The sequence below is a fragment of the Polypterus senegalus genome, chromosome 7 (genome assembly GCF_016835505.1).
Source record: "Polypterus senegalus isolate Bchr_013 chromosome 7, ASM1683550v1, whole genome shotgun sequence".
NCBI classification, from domain to species: Eukaryota; Metazoa; Chordata; class Cladistia; order Polypteriformes; family Polypteridae; genus Polypterus; species Polypterus senegalus.
In genome coordinates this window covers 99,740,456-99,757,609 of record NC_053160.1, presented here as the reverse complement: position 1 = coordinate 99,757,609, position 17,154 = coordinate 99,740,456, and the positions used below count along the sequence as shown (strand labels likewise).

At 38.5% G+C, this 17,154-nt stretch overlaps 2 protein-coding genes across 8 annotated transcripts in view; one reads left to right on the top strand and one right to left on the bottom strand.

The window, feature by feature from the left end:
* The window catches only part of wdr54 (WD repeat domain 54), a 68,311-nt gene extending 65,639 nt beyond the window's left edge, over window positions 1-2,672 (bottom strand). For 2 of the 4 annotated variants that reach the window (XM_039759080.1, XM_039759082.1), the window contains exon 1: window positions 2,539-2,672. The gene's annotated coding sequence lies outside the window, so the exon portion shown is untranslated. Of the gene's footprint in view, window positions 1-2,465 lie in introns of all 4 variants that reach the window. The other 2 variants (XM_039759081.1, XM_039759083.1) reach the window with 2 other exon arrangements.
* Window positions 2,673-2,739: 67 nt separating this feature from the next.
* The window catches only part of LOC120532742 (uncharacterized protein C2orf81 homolog), a 29,008-nt gene continuing 14,593 nt past the window's right edge, over window positions 2,740-17,154 (top strand). Inside the window, exons 1-2 of one of the 4 annotated variants that reach the window (XM_039759075.1) lie at window positions 2,758-2,778; window positions 3,143-3,179. The gene's annotated coding sequence lies outside the window, so the exon portion shown is untranslated. Of the gene's footprint in view, window positions 2,779-3,141; window positions 3,188-17,154 lie in introns of those variants that run through there. The other 3 variants (XM_039759076.1, XM_039759078.1, XM_039759077.1) reach the window with 3 other exon arrangements.

Here is a 17,154-nt window from a genome sequence, read left to right as displayed (position 1 = left end):
CTGGTGCCACAAAATGTCCCTTGTAGCATTCAATATTCTCAGTAACAGTTATAAACAGCATTACTCAGATATAATTCGAGCAGCTACTTTCTTATATTCACTTCACCCTTCCTCCACAATTAACCCCCCAATCAGACAGATGTTTAGATAATGTTTTTAGGATGTTATGCAGGAACTGATTGATTATATGCTATATGTATATGTGAAAATCTAAAGTAGAACTACAGAATGGGTCAAGGGTAAAGATTTAGGTGGTTTTGAACATGGTATAACTACTATAGTTACTACAGGCTCCAAATCTACTGTTGTGAGTGCATGTAAAACATGGATCATAATCGAACCCCAGCATGAACAACACCAGTCTTGCTGATTTCTGTGTTGGCTGGGATTGGCTCAAGCAGACTCCCGTGACCCTGTGTTAGGATATAGCGGGTTGGATAATGGATGGATGGATGGACTTAACAAGGATCTGCATCTGTCACACAAGAAAGTATGCAACCATGGACCAAGGACTGTGAAAATATTGCCTGGTATGATTTATCATGCTTACTACTATATTACAAGGTAAGGAATAGTCTACAAAGAAAACCATATGCATCAATTCTACAAAATATTAAAACTCAATAGCCTAAAATCTTGGAGAGTATTATGCACCATTTTAGTGAATTGTTTAATTCTCACCACCTTTCCTATATCATTTACTTTTTAAACACTTTCCTGGCATGTTTATAATACTGTTGTGATGAAGCCTTGCCAATGTGTGAGTTTGTCTGGAGAATATCAGATGCTAGTTCTAAATGCATCTAACTAAAATCATGTAACAATATCAAGATGTGCTGTATATCATACAATTTCTAGCAGTATTTATTTTCCATTGAGCTACTAATTTTTTTTTCCATAATAAATTTCGGTAAAAGCTCTTCAAAAAACCCCTATTGGTCCTTTGCAAATGAGGCTGCAATAAAAGCATAAAAAAACATTTGTGCACCAATAAAGGCATGTAGCTTCAAAAGCACATAGAGTAGAGGAGGAGGCTTGAGGTTTTCTTATGCATTTGCCATATGTTACTGTATTTGGTCTACTCTTAGTTTTAAGCTGATGGTTTTTCTTTGAGAATTCTATTTTGGTTGCTGCACAGGAGATGTAATGAGTAACTTTTGCTTTTCCTAAAATGCAATCTTGGACTGGATGTCTCCCGACTATTGAAGAACCGAGTATAAGCTGTTTGTGATATGTTGTCATAATCATTCTTATTTGCCCTGCATGGTGGTGCCTTCTGGAATACCTACACAATCATTTGTGGTGGGTTAGCGTAGGACAGGAATACTCAACTCTGATCCTGGAGGGCCACAGTTTCTGCAGCTTTTTGCTTTAACCAAATTCTTAATTAGAACACTTTTGGTTACTACACCTCTTACACCTCTGTCTATGCACCATGAAGCACCTGTGTTGATTCAATGTTTTGAAATGAATGAGAGAAAAGGGAAGGACCAACAGTTGCAAATATCATCTGAACCACAAATCATATGAATAATGATCTCAAATGAAAAATGTACAATAAAGATTTGTCTTGATGGAATGACAGCACTAACAAGTCACATAAATAAATATGAAATTTAATCATCTGCTAGGCCTGGCTTCCAATTACAAAACTGATTGGAACGAAAACTTACATCCTCTTTAGATCTCCACGACGGAACCCAAGTACTCGCTTGGGCATATTAAAGCGAGATCTAGAAATTATTCTCTCTCTCTTTTCCTTACTAATATTTAAAAACATTATAAACGACAATGACAAAAAAATCGACATCTTTCTCGATGGATGTTTAAATTCTGTATACACACAACTGTGTGTATGTGTGTATAAGGAATGAGCAGTTACCAAGTTAAATAAGATATATTATCTGTACAGTATTATACAATCATTCACTGTCGATACTGAATAGTATTTTTGATCTCTGCATTTTTTGCTGGTGTGCAGTTTGGGGTTTTATTTTAAAAACACAACACCTGTAATTATGTTAAGCGTGGCTTACAACTGAGGTTGCAGAAATATTTTTGTATACCTGCGTTTATATGCACGACCTCACATGCCAGTGCAATAACCAATGTGCAGCTGTCAGAAAAAACAACATAAAATATGCGAATATAAAAAATATATGGACATGATCAAAAAACTATTTTTAACAGGAAAGAAAAATATTTTGCACATTTACTATCGGTTGGAATTTCTGTCACTCAGTAAAACTAATGAGACCATTGGCGCTCAACCCACCTCCATCCACCTCACAGGCCAAGATTTGAAACCACACGAACTGAAATCACATTCCTGTCAGAAAAGCGTCACATTTTGCGCATGCGCAGTATTTTTCAAGGTCTAAAATCTAGTTTGTTAAAGTCTACACAATGACGAATCGAGAAATATCCAAGATACTTTACGGTGTTACACTCTTTTTCCACTGTACCTTATGCAGGCCGTTAATGTTCAAACTGCCACGCTTCAAGGAAAGGCTGGGAGAAACACAGTGTCTCACCTACCCGGGTTTCAAACAATCCTTGCTTCTCTCTGAGAACCGGCAAAAAATATCCTGGTGTTTCAAAGTCTCTTGATCTTCAAGGACTCTTCGCGCTCAACATTTACGTCCAAGTTCCCTGGCAGCCATGGCGACAGCAACGCTAAGGCTGACGTCAGCACGCAAGGGAGCGCGGCGTTTTCTGTTGCTAAGTGACGACGGCGGGCGAAGCAAACTGCACCGGACTGACCCTCATCGAACCTCGGTAAGCTACTACTTTACTTGTCCAGATGTTACGAAGCGGGGCACCTAAAATGCTGAGTTCCAGTCGTAACATGTACGGACATACAGGGTATCTGGGCTCAGGGGTCTTTCGCCTGAATCTGAATTCGATATGAGATAACACTGCATACCATTCTAAAAGTTTTTCGAACAGCTTGTTTTTTGTATAGCTTATTTTTCCTTATGCACAATTCATCGGATTCGAAATGATATGTACGACCGCAGATAGTTATTAAAGAGCCATTTATTTTTTGTGTCAAATGCAGTATTTTTAAAGCCGGTGAAAATTTTCACATTATTTCTGTCATAAAACTTATGTAATCTTCAATTAGTTTTTTTTTCTATAGGTACAAGAAGTTATCTTGTGGGAATTCACTGACATAGGTAGTCTGGTAACGTTTTTACCTTTGTTCTTCTCTCTTCCCCGTTCCGTCACCTTATCATTTGTCCTTCATCATTTTTCTGTCTTGCACTGTCATGTTTCAATTAACCTTCTAAAAGAGAACGTCTTTTATGTTTATAGTCTTCAAAAGGCATCTTCTTTCTTCCTTATTTCTTCCTTTTTCCCTTGATATTTCTCAGATGCACCACCCAGTTCAGATTTTGTTCGGTTTGTTGAATTTAGTGCACATACAAACTGGGCAATCTTCAAATCTGTGATTTCCAACAGTCTTGATCCAGTACAATGTTGCTTTGGCTCTGTATGTAGGACAGCTCTCTTGCTGAAAGGAAAAAGTGCTCAGTCCTTGCTAACGAGAAGCATGCCCAGACTGTTCTGCTGCTGTTGTAGTATTTCATTGTAGACATACTGTTTGGTGGTACATGGTCAGTATTCAGTCTGCGTTGTACACAAAATTTTGAATTTTAACAGCCAAGGTTAGTCTTATTCTCATCCTTGCAGGGTTATTCGTATGTGTTTTGACAAATCCCAGATGGACACAAAGACAGTTCTTAATATGTATCACTTTGTTGCATTCTCTTCCAATCAGCCAATTCTATTCAGTATTATTCAGTGTTCATACATGTGTAGTTTTGCCCCTTGGCTCTGGAGCCAGCAGTGGTTTAGTTTTATGTGTAGACTGTTACACAACTTTGCCCAAAACGTTTCTAAGACAGTGTTCCTCAGTTATAGAATCGAAAGACCTGGCTCAGCTGACAGAAGTCCTTGCAAAGTTCTGATGTGCTAGAAGTACTGTTTAACTAAGTACTTTTATGTATACAATATTCATATTTTTACATTGGAGCTAATATTATCAGTTCTGGAGATTCCTACTGTTGAACATGCTACATGAAAGTGCCCATAAGTAAAACCTTCCTGCCTGTATTAGATCAATTCATGCTTTTCCTAGTTAGTAGCTTTTGTTGATGGTCATTCCAAAATAGAATTTTAGAGGAAACTTTGTTTTGAAAATAGGAACATTGGGATTTTTGTGTATAAGTATAATTTCAATCAGTAGTGCATCAAGAAAAAATGTCTGCTTCGATCAGATTTTAATGTAGCACTTTGATCTGTAATCTTATAACGTTACAAAGGTTTAGAATGTTTAGATCAAAAGCTATATAAAACCTAAAACATGCCTAGTGCATGGGAACAGCAGGTTATCTCAGGGAAAGCAATGAACTAAAAATTGCAACAAATAAGAACTGAAATAAACCAAATGATGTTAGAAAATGAAAATCAATGGAAAGTCAAATAAAAAGTAGAGCAAACCACAAATCTAAGGAAGAGGAAGAGAAACTAAAGTGGGCTTCAGATGTTGATTTTTTCTTTGTTCACTCATGAATATGTTTCCCAGTTGATTGCCAGTAATATGTTCACCTTTGGAGGATGTATCATGCAGTACTATAGAACTATTTAAAAAAAAAAAAAAATTCTGATATTATGAATATGTCGTGAAGACCAGGGGCACGCTTGCCTCCCCAACCCAAATAGGCAATGACACCAGCTCAGTCCATTTTATTAATGGAAAGGCACCCAAATCCATAGCAGTCTCCAAGGACTGATGCCAACAGTAACAAGCACAGTGAAACTCCGTCCCTTTCTTCCAGAGCCTTGCAGCCTCCTTTCTCTTTCACATGTGTGCCTCACAAACATTATCCTTCGACTCCGGCCTCTTCTGAGAGGTAGCTGGCTCCTTTTTAAGTAACACCTGGGAGAACTACAGGTGGTATATTAGGGAGGTCTGGAATTGCTCCCAGGTACAGCTGAAGCCCAAAGTAGGGTTCTGCAGCTCCCACAGTTCCCTGTTGCGGCATCCACGGATCCCAACAGGGCTGTGCCGGCAAATAGTGATTCCATAGAGCCCTGCAGGAAACCGAGGCACCGTTACTACCTGAGGGGCTGCCAAATAACAGTTTGGGGAAGATAGTGCCCTTTGGAAGTCCTCTCCCCCTTTCCTTCCATTTAGGAAGCATCCCATCTGGGTAACAATGACATTAGTCCAAAAGCCATTGCCAGACAATAAACTTCTAAAACTGAATCATGTTTTTACTTTAACTTATCACGAACAGACAATACTTTTACAGCTGCACATATACACAACCTATGGAATGAATTGAATGTTTTAAGAAATGTACAGGAGAGAACAGGTGAAAAAAATTATATTGTGAACTATGTATAGTATCTACCCATGTCTCTTTTCTGATTGTGGGGAGACTCCTTAACTGTGTTGCAGGGAAGCAACACCTACGGTCACTCACAGCCGCTGCGACTGGCACACATTTTATCCAATCTGTGCTTGTGACTTGGCCAACTTGTTATAACTGGTCAAAATGCATTCAAAAGGTGGTAAACACATTGTATAAGTTTCCTATCATTGTATCTATTATATTCAAAACAAATCCTTCAAAAAAAAACATATCCTCTATAGTTGAATTAGTACTAGTACTCAATTGAAAAGCATATCCATCATAACAAGTAAATCATCACAATATAAAATAATATCTGGAAAAAATTTGGAATTAACTTGCTTAGAGATCTTTATATAGACAACGTCTTTGCATTCTATGAACAATTACACTCCAAATTTAACATTCCAGCTACACATTTCTTTCACTATCTTCAAATCAGGAACTTTGTTAAACAGAACCTTCCAGATTTTCCTCATCTTGCACCCTCATCCATGCTGGAGAAAATATTGCTCCATCTCAAGGACTTATACTCTATCTCTACAATATATAAAATCATTTTACAATCCCTTCCTTTCAAAGATCCAAGAGGACACTGGGAAAAAGATCTCTCAATATATCAGAAAAGGAGTGGAAAGTTACAATGTAGAGAATTCACTCGAGCTCCATATGTGCAAAGCATACAATTATACAACTTAAAATTATATATCAAGCACATCTGTCTCGACTAAAACTCTCCAAAATGTTTCCAGGGCATGATCCAACCTGTGAGCGTTGCAACCAAGTTCCAGCCTCACTGGGTCACATGTTCTGGGCCTGCACCAAATTAACATTATTCTGGACAAAAAGTTTTATTTACCTCTCAGACAGCCTTGGACTCACAATCCCTCCTAACCCATTAACAGCTGTGTTTGGGGTTCTTCCAGAGGGGCTTAAAGTGGAGAAAGACAAACAAATTGTGATTGCATTCACTACACTTTTGGCACGCAGACTTATTCTGATAAACTGGAAGAACCCAAACTCTCCTCTTTAAGTCAGTGGGAAACCGATGTGTTATATAATTTGAAATTGGAAAAAATCAAATACTCAGTTAGAGGATCTGTACAGACTTTTTTCAAAACATAGCAGGATCTAATCAGTAATATTTTAAAATAAGTTCATGAAGCACAGAGAACTTATTCATTTAGGTATGTTTACAAGCCTTAAATTTTACGCCGTTTAGCTTGCTCTCTCTCTCAGGGGTGGGGATTGATCTGTTCTTAACTCAATTCTTCTTTTTGTAAAAACTTGATTGCTTTGTATGGATTGCAATAAAATTAATAAAATAAAATAAATAAATAATAAATAAATAAAGTAAATCTTAATATACAGTATATGAAAGAAAAAAACATTAAATTAGTTTCACAATATTCCAACAATTGGCACATAACCTTTGCTGCTATAAGAATAACTAAAATTAATTTACAAAAAAAAAAAACACAAAAATCAACCCTTCCCCTCCTTATTGACACCTGTATATTTTTAGAGAGAATGTAGAACGAGAGGGTCACTGTTGGTCACTGAAAACCTATAACTCATCTTTCAGATCTTTCAGATAACACAAATGCATCCAGGAATGGGAAGCAAAACCAAAAGAAAAGTTATTAAGGGGTCATTTGTTCTGTGGAGGTTCCTGCAGAAATTAAGAAAAATTCAGTTGATTATTCTAAAGTACAAATTTGTTTGTCTCTGTGTTCACTGTACCCTTTAATGGATGGTAATGTAGCATGTCCTGCAGAGAACATCTATCAGTCATCATAGTATGTAGAAGTCAATGAAGAAATCCACATATCTGAACTGGTAAATTTCAAATTAGTTTTAGAAATGAGATCAAAATAAGTTTAAACAGTCATGCACCACATTCAGTTTCCAATTTTTCTAATTACAGAGGATTGTCCAGGTATGTACACATTTTTCTTTATATTTAGTCACATATCTTATATATAAACGTCTACGCATGGAAGTGTGTGTGCCAGAATGTTTCATTATAACATCGAAGAATATAGGAAATAAAACTAAACCTTCCATCAGCAATGTAGTCGTACAAACATATAACATTCTATGCTTATAAACACAAGGAGAAGATGGGGAAAAGAAGTTGATATATCGCATGCATCAAATGACCTATAATTCAAAATCTGTATTTGAAATGCCTTCAGGATGGTTAGTGCGTTTGCATGGGACTGATTTTTTAAACCTACGGCCGCCCACTCCCACATACACTTGACCTCATTTGTCCCCCTCCCTCCCGCAGAAACACCCTGCTTCCATTAAGGAAAAAAGTGATGTACGCTTGATAAGCTTGTTTAACATGATGATGTACAAGGAGGTGACTAAAACTTTCCCCTCTTTGGCCAGGTTGTCATTTTCACCTTTTTGTGATGATTCTGCTTCATCAGTATTTAATACATATTTTCCGATGAAATTAAAATAATTTCTGAGCACAAGTCTCTACGTTTTTTTTACAGAAAGAAACAATAAAGGGCAGTTCAAGCAACCTGTCTTGTTAAAGGTTTGTAAGTAGGCAACCGCTTACTATTCTATATTGAAATAAAGAACGATCTGTGTTAATAATTGCTATTATTTTAGTTGTCAGTACTTTTTGCTAACTACACTACGAGCACACTGTAACCAAGCAAGCACTATGAACTTACAGGCATCTCCTCGTCTGCTCCCTGGCCCTGAGAGTAAAGAGGGCGTTACTAACAGCCCTCTGCAAACATCATTACTGCACTCTTTGATTAAGTGCAATTACATTAAAGCGTTATTAGTACAAATTATTACAAATCTCATTTTGTTCTTGCATCTTTTCTACCCTATTAAATAAACACTATAGAAATAGAAGTTTCAGACTGAAAAATGTTGCTACTTTGTAGACCACGGAGATAGGAGCCGTTGCTGCACAGTTTGTTGACAAGTTCTTTCACATGTCATAATATTTGATTTTAAAGCAGTCGCCGCATCTTTAAACGATTTCAGAAAAGAGCTCACATCTGTGAGTAACTTTTTGTTGATGCGGTCAATCGTGAAATTGCCGCAACACTGAATCCGCCGTACCGAAATCAGAGTTTCATCTTATCTCTTCAGAGTGTTTGAGTGGCATTGTGAGCTTGTCTTGCTGTCCAGTATGTTTAAAATACCTGAGTAACCTTTTTTTACATTACCCAGAAGCTGTGTAATTTCGGCTGCTGTAAAAGCACTTGAGAGAATGGGCAGTAGAGTTTAATCTGGTGTAGCCTCGCAAATCAGCGATCGTTTTTGCAGTCAGTTGTGTTGTTCAAACAGTAAAGCGCGAATGTCTTCATCTGTTTTACACATGCCTGCTTCAAACGGGGTCCCAAAAAGCATAATTGACACAAGATTGTAGTTCTCATTGATAGATAGATAGATAGATAGATACTTTATTAATCCCAAGGGGAAATTCACATAATCCAGCAGCAGTATACTGATACAAAGAAACAATATTAAATTAAATAGTAATAAAAATGAAAAGAATTAAAATAAAATTAATGTTCGCATTTACTCCCCCGGGTGGAATTGAAGAGTCGCATAGTGTGGGGGAGGAACGATCTCCTCAGTCTGTCAGTGGAACAGGACAGTGACAAAAGTCTGTCACTGAAGCTACTCCTCTGCCTGGAGATGATCCTGTTAAGTGGATGCAGTGGATTCTTCATGATTGACAGGAGTTTGCTTAGTGCCCGTCACTCTGCCACAGATGTTAAACTGTCCAACTTTAATCCTACAATGGAGCCTGCCTTCTTAACAAGTTTGTCCAGGCGTGAGGCATCTTTCATCTTTATGCTGCCACCCCAGCACACCACGCGTAGAAGAGGGCACTCGCCACAACCGTCTGGTAGAACATCTGCAGCATCTTACTGCAGATGTTGAAGGATGCCAACCTTCTCAGAAAGTATAGTCTGCTCTGAGCTTTCTTACATAGAGCATCAGTATTGGCAGTCCAGTCCAATTTGTCATCCAGCTGCACTCCCAGATATTTATAGGTCTGCACCCTCTGCACACAGTCACCTCTGATGATCACAGGGTCCATGAGGGGCCTGGGCCTCCTAAAAACCACCACCAGCTCCTTGGTCTTGCTGGTGTTAAGGTGTAAGTGGTTTGAGTTGCACCATTTAACAAAGTCTTTGATTAACTTTCTGTACTCCTCCTCCTGCCCACTCCTGATGCAGCCCACAATAGCAGTGTCATCAGCGAACTTTTGCACGTGGCAGGACTCCGAGTCATATTGGAAGTCTGATGTATATAGACTGAACAGGACCGGAGAAAGTACAGTCCCCTGCAGTGCCCCTGTATTGCTGCACACAATGTCAGACCTGCAGTTCCCAAGACGCACATATTGAGGTCTGTCTGTAAGATAGTCCACAATCCATGCCACAAGGTGTGAATCTACTCCCATCTCAGTCAGCTTATCCCTAAGGAGCAGAGGTTGGATGGTGTTGAAGGCGCTAGAGAAGTCCAAAAACATAATTCTTACAGCACCACTGCCTCTGTCCAGGTGGGAGAGGGATCGATGAAGCATATAGATGATGGCATCCTCCACTCCCACCTTCTCCTGGTATGCGAACTGCAGAGGGTCGAGGGCGTGACGGACCTGTGGCCTCAGGTGGTGAAGCAGCAGCCGCTCCATGGTCTTCATCAGATGTGACGTCAGAGCAACAGGCCGGAAGTCATTCAGCTCACTAGGACGTGATACCTTTGGGACAGGAGTGATACAAGATGTTTTCCAAAGCCTCGGGACTCTCCCTGTTCCAGGCTCAGGTTGAAGATGCGCTGTAGAGGACTCCCCAGTTCCAACGCACAGGCCTTCAGCAATCGTGGCGATATACCATCTGGACCCGCTGCTTTGCTGGCACAAAGTCTTTTCAGCTCTCTGCTCACCTGGGCTGCTGTAATTGTGGGTGGGGATGTCTCACCTATGCTGGTATCAGCAGAAGGATGGTTGGAGGATGCAGTACTCCGAGGTGAGAGTGGGTTACTGTGATCAAACCTATTAAAGAAGTTGTTCATTTGGTTTGCTCTCTCCACGTCTGTCTCGATGGCGGCACCCCCTCGAGCTGCAGCCAGTGATAATCTTCATCCCATCCCACACTTCCTTCATACTGTTGTTCTGCAACTTCTGCTCCAGCTTTCTCCTGTACTGCTCTTTTGCCGCCCTGAGCTGGACTCTTCTGGTTCAAAAGGCCCTTGATGTCACTTGTAATCCAATGATACAATGGATGTGTTCTGAAAGTTTTTGGTGGAAATATCAGTGATGACAGCACACGAATAATTACTGTTGGTCTCTAGCATGCCACGTACTATATATTTTCTCTGTTTTTTTTTTTTCTACCATGTGTCGCGATGCAGACGAGACAGTATTCTCTTCAAAGTTTATTTGGCTGCCGTGTCATCCAGGTATTGCTCAAATTGAATACTGTATAGCCATTATTCAGGCTCTGTCGCAAAGCATTATATCCTTGAAAACATAATCAGCTGATTTATCCCATGCTTCACTTTTAGCGTTAGTTGCTACTTTTGTCAGGTTTGGCAAGAATGTCAGTTTAGTTTGACCCTTCGCTACTGCACACGCGTGACGCTTTAAACCTGAGTTGCCTAACTTGTGACCATTATATGTTAGCACATTTATTGCAGCAAGCTAACGGCACTTAGTTGCCCTCGCCATCGATAACAGATGAAAATGTCAGACTTCCCTTTAGTGAGCTTTTTTAATGCTGTTTCTACCGCAGTGGTTGTAAGGCTGTCTTCAGGTTCTTCAATCTTGAGTAGGTTGCGCGTGAAACAGCTTATTTATAAGACATAACTGATATATTGAAGGAATGTACGTTCTGTTTTAAATGTAATTTTATTTTCCTTGACTCTAGCTGCCGTCCACACACGAGTGTCAACATCCCACTCCCGCCCACAATACTGAAAATCGGTCCCGCAGTGCAGACCTCTACCTCACACTGTTGTATGCTGATAATGAAGTTTCTTCTCCTTTGTCAGTTAAACACTACAGTGCTTTAAACTAAAAATATTCTAATATACAAAGTCTATATATGCTTAATAACATCTATTTCTTTTACCCATAACCCCCTGTTAATGCTAGTTATTCATACACTCTTTTTTGTTAGTATCATCTGAAATTATCCTTGCCTTTTTCCAGAGTATTGGTTCTGTAGAAAAAGCACAGTCCACCTTTTTTGGTAGTTAAAATTTGTTCTCTAGCATTATTTATGGTACAGCATGTCTTAGTATAGAACAATACCGGGGCTGGAGGCCAGTGCTTATCACCAAGTTCATTTTTGTCTTAGAGAATATGCTGCCTTTTACTTTAAAATTACTTAAAGAACCTCCTTCCATTTAAAGCATGGCCTGTACTCAAAAGGAAGGTGGTGCACATGGTATATAAAATCTGGAGACTTTTTAATTGCACTTAATCATACCATTTTCAGTTTGAATTCAAGGCTAATTTAATTTAGACATAAACATTTTAAAAATGTATGAATACTTTTATCAGTTGCTTCATCCTATCAACCAACACTACATACTTTCACAAACTGTCTTTAACCAAACACATTCTCAGACTCACTTAAACTTCTCTTAATTCACTTCAGTCAAGAAGATCCCTTTCCCATGACATACTCAAAGTCACTTAAATCGTCTTTAACACATTTAAACCCATTCAAGTTTTATTTTTTCTAGCAGTCACTATTTAAAACATTTACACACTCTTTGTTTCTCATGCTTACATTTACTCTCTCTCAATTCCCTGCAACTTAAGACATCTATTTTCTTACACACTGTGCTTAGAAACAAATCAATGCACAGAAAGAAGCAAATTCTAAAAAAAAATCAGTTAACTGCTTTACCTATACACTCCACTCACACTGACTTTACTGACAAGCAAACACCCAACAGCCTCTGATGACACAACCCCCAATCCCTTCTGTGACCTTCGAAGAGAGCACAGCAGTGAAATCTACTGAAATACAAGGCTCCCAGTCAAGGATACTCCGCTAGCAAACTAAGTCAGCAATTGCAAGGAAGAAATCTAACATCTAGGAAACCATCAAGCAAGAAATTACATCAAGAAAGTATTCCCAGGAAAACCTACACACAAACTGTATACAGAAAAATATTTCAACTTAGACTTTCATTTTGTATTGCCAGGCAGTAGTGCTAATACAGTTTATTTTATTTTTGTATAGCCCAAAATCACACAGGAAGTGCCGCAATGGGCTTTAACAGGCCCTGCCTCTTGACAGCCCCCCAGCCTTGACTCTCTGAGAAGACAAGGAAAAACTCCCAAAAAACCTTGTAGGGAAAAATGGAAATAGTGCTAATCAGTGTGCCACCACACTACTCCTCAGTAATAGTTCTTAAGTTACCTAACAACTCATGTTCAAACTATTTGAAGCAACATCAATATCTTATATATACACACTTGAAGCATCCTTCACTTTTGTATCCTATTTAATTAGTCTGTGGACACATACATAACTAGAATTATCTATGCTTAATACACATTCTGCAAATCCAAAGTGATTGTCTCAAAGTTACTTACCTAAGTGCTCAATTTAATAAACCAGCAACACAGGTCTCCCAGCTTGGAACGATAAGCAAGCATAATTTTCACTTATTTACAAACTTATTTACAATAATCATTCAATCAATTCAGTCCCTTAGTTCTGCATTCTCACTGTTCTTTCTGCCCTTTTAGTTATATTAGAGAGGTTTTTTACCACGTCTCCTTTGGAAGGGAGATATCCCAGTGAAACCGAAACAAATAATTTCATAGTAAAAAGTCTTTTACCTTGTAGAAAGAAATATCTGATGTCACTGAGGCATTATCCCTGGCATTACTTTTTTTTATTGTTTTTCTTTTGTTTTCTTTTTATTTGTTATCTTTTTTTTATGTCATTAATAAAATGTATGGTTTTAGTTGAACGCACCCCAAGGAGACATGCCATTCCTCCGAAACCCCTCTTAAACAGTGATAGAATGGGAAACAAATAATTTTTATTAACTCCTCTTTGCTCTATCAGTTTTTTTGCTTGCTGCTGCTGCCATGCCGTATGATCTGTACTTCGCTCTCATACCCCTTTCCCCCGCCAGCACTTCTCGCCATTGTGAAGAGGGAGGCCAAACACACACCAAGGAGACACAGTCACTCCTCCAAATCCCCTCTTAAACGGTGATGCATTTTCCTACTTTCATTATTTCTAACCTGCTCTGTAGGTGCATCACATAACTTGCTTCCAAAGGTTGTAAGTATGATGTGACTTGTCCATCTCGATGGAAGTGAAAGTGTCTCTCTGTTTTTCTCTCTCTCTTCAAAAGATCACGTCTCGTCATCTGAACTGTCTTGTCGCAAGATTTTTTTTATAATTGTTAATTTAGCTTTGTGGTATTCCTCTGTTTTAGAAGTATAGGTTTTTGTTTCTAGGGATATCTATTTATTCCTTTTTTGTGTTAAAAGTATAAGTGTGGAATTTTCAAGTCAGAATTATTTCTTCACAGTCATGGTATATATTCATTTGCCATCTGATATTGTATTCTAAAAAGTAGTCATTTTTACCAATATTAAATAATTTTTAAAAAGTAGCTAGCATGTTTTTGTAAAATGGCACTCATGGGGCATAGGTCCAAACATGAAAACAAAAGCCTTAAAACTAATTGAGTGCATTCTCTTTGAAGAAGCAAGGGTTTTGATTTAAGAAAATGTATCTTCAACATTTCTGGGGCTTCTTTGTGACAATAAAAGTAAACTGGAAGAAAAAAAAAAAGGTTATCACAAATTCTTGGTACTATTTTCTTGAGACAAGGATGTGCTTCCTGTTTGCTTGTCTGGTGGAGTTTTACATTTTCCTTAAGTGCACCACAGACACACTGTAGCTTCAGGCTACATATTTTCCTCCATTTGTTTCTGAAATTTCATCAACAGTTATATTCTTTACCGACTCAAATAGGGAGAGGGAGAGTGTATTTTGAAAGAGAAGGACAAGGAAATTAAACTTGGTTGAAAATGCACACAGATTGAAACCAAAAGTCCACATACCATTGCCTAGCCAAAAACAAAACCCAGAAATTGAAGTCAAAAAGCATTGCCAAAAAGTATTATACCTGAGATAATGAAAAGAAAGTTACAGTAAGTATTTTTAGGAATTTATTCATAAACTCTGATCCAAAATAGCTGCCAAGGTAATTTTTTAACCCTTGACAAATTGATGTCAGATACCTCAACCTTCGAAGCACAACCCACTGGCAACTGGAAACTGCATCTTGACAGCAGAGCTTGTGAAATGGCAGTTCCCATAACAAAAGAAAAGAGCAAAATATTTTTCAACAAAGTTGAATAAATCTTGGGCGGCACGGTGGCACAGTGGTAGCGCTGCTGCCTCGCAGTTAGGAGACCCGGGTTCGCTTCCCGGGTCCTCCCTGCGTGGAGTTTGCATGTTCTCCCCGTGTCTGCGTGGGTTTCCTCCGGGCGCTCCGGTTTCCTCCCACAATCCAAAGACATGCAGGTTAGGTGGATTGGCAATTCTAAATTGGCCCTTGTGTGTGTCCTGCGGTTGGTTGGCACCCTGCCCAGGATTGGTTCCTGCCTTGTGCCCTGTGTTGGCTGGGATTGGCTCCAGCAGACCCCCGTGACCCTGTATTCGGATTCAGCGGGTTAGACAATGGATGGATGGATGAATAAATCTTTTGTACAAAACTACTGTAATCCAGATATTTGGAATCTTCATAATCCTAACAGGCATATAAAGGTCAGAAAAAACCCAAAATGATGGCAATGTAAATTAAAAACAAAACATAATCAAAACATGTTTTGCCATGGCTTATGACACAGTATGCTCTTTATTATTTTTTATGCCATATTTTAATATGCAGTGCTGGTGCACATACTGAATCAAAAACAGACACAATGGGTTGATAACTGATGTGCACTCAAATCATATTTTATGTATGTATTCAGGTTCCATATTGCATCAGTCCTTCCAGCCACAGCCATGTTTCAATCTCAGATGTGTGTCAGCATCAAGCTAAGAAATCTGACTATCTATGGTCACATTTTCATACATTGTAGGGTCTGCTGTCTCTGCAACAGTGCTGCTTTCCAACATTATGCTCTTTACCTGTGGCTTGCCCAGGCTACTCTGTGCCATATTCTCTTTTCTTAACATGGAAATTTGAGCAGAACAAGTGTTCATTATCCTGTATGTGAAAACATTGAGTTGTGTTTGCGATGATTTTATATGTGGCTTTGCTTAGTGAAGTCATGAATAATAGAACCATGGGGAGCAATGATTACGGCAGGGGTTTTGCTTATTAATATTCGGTGTTGTTAATTTTACATATCCATCCATCTATTATCCAACCCACTACAGTATATCCTAACTACAGGGTCACGGGGGTCTGCTGGAGTCAATCCCAGCCAACACAGGGCACAAGGCAGGAAACAAACCCAGTGCAGGGTGCCAACCCACCGCAGATTTTACATATCCTATAGGGAAAAATTGAATTAAAGTGCTAGCGTTGTGCATGTTGGTCAAATGTGCACAGAAGAAAGACTTCCACTGCAGTTTGTACATATGACAATAAATCTGGATTGAACTGATTTCACTACATTGTATTTTTTTATCAAAGCCATATATTTTTGAAAAAGCCAAAGCCACCTGCATGTTAGTTCTAGGTTTACAATGCCAGATCACACTCAGCATTATGCTTTTTCAGTGGCTTGTCATGTGCACACGATAAAAAAAAAAACAGTGAGGAAATGAAAAGGGCACATTATGTGATAGAGCTAAGCCACCATGAATCATTCTGAGGATACAGTAATAAGAGAACAAATGAGGACACAGTTTTTCATGGAGTAAACGTAATTAGTATCTTTCACTGTTTCTTCTTCAGAGACATTAACTCAAGCCCTAATATGATTAAGTAGTTCTGAGCTGTGATCCATGGGAATTTAAAATCAACTTTGAATTATTTTTAATAATCCTTATAGCATTACTGAACACCACTGCTCATTCTTTTCCATATTACTATTGAATCCTGCATTGTTTTTTATACATGTCCACGTGTCCCTCAGTTGTATATTTTTTCCACCATCCATAACTACAACAAGCTGTGTGCTGACAGTTTTTCAGATTTGTGTATGCTTCTGCTCATCGCACATATTGAAAGACTGTAAGTGATTGTAAGTGTGACATTTTTTGGTGATAGTTGTCTAGTTATCTATACAACGAAGGCACTAATTCATATCTGAGTGTCAACATTCAATATGAGTGTTTGGAGGCATTTTTTAGGGTGAACAGGATATACTGCAGGAAACCACAACTGTGGGGGCTAAAAGGTAACCATGCAGGGAGACATGCAGTGAGGTATAGCACACAGCTGATGACCTTTTAAAATCACTTATTATCACAAAAATGACTGTTTTTTTTCTTCCTAAAATGAAATGGATACACAGTTTTATATTGTTTGCAATTTCAAAACATGGATAAATTACTTAAAAAGTAAAAAAAAAAAAATCCCCATGGAGCTTATTTTAAACTGCAAAAACAAGTTTAATATTTTTTCAAAATTCTAACAAATTCTTAAATATATAAAAAAGAATTTACTTTAATATTTCATATAGAAAATTAATATAGGGCGGCACGGTGGCGCAGTGGTAGCGCTGCTGCCTCGC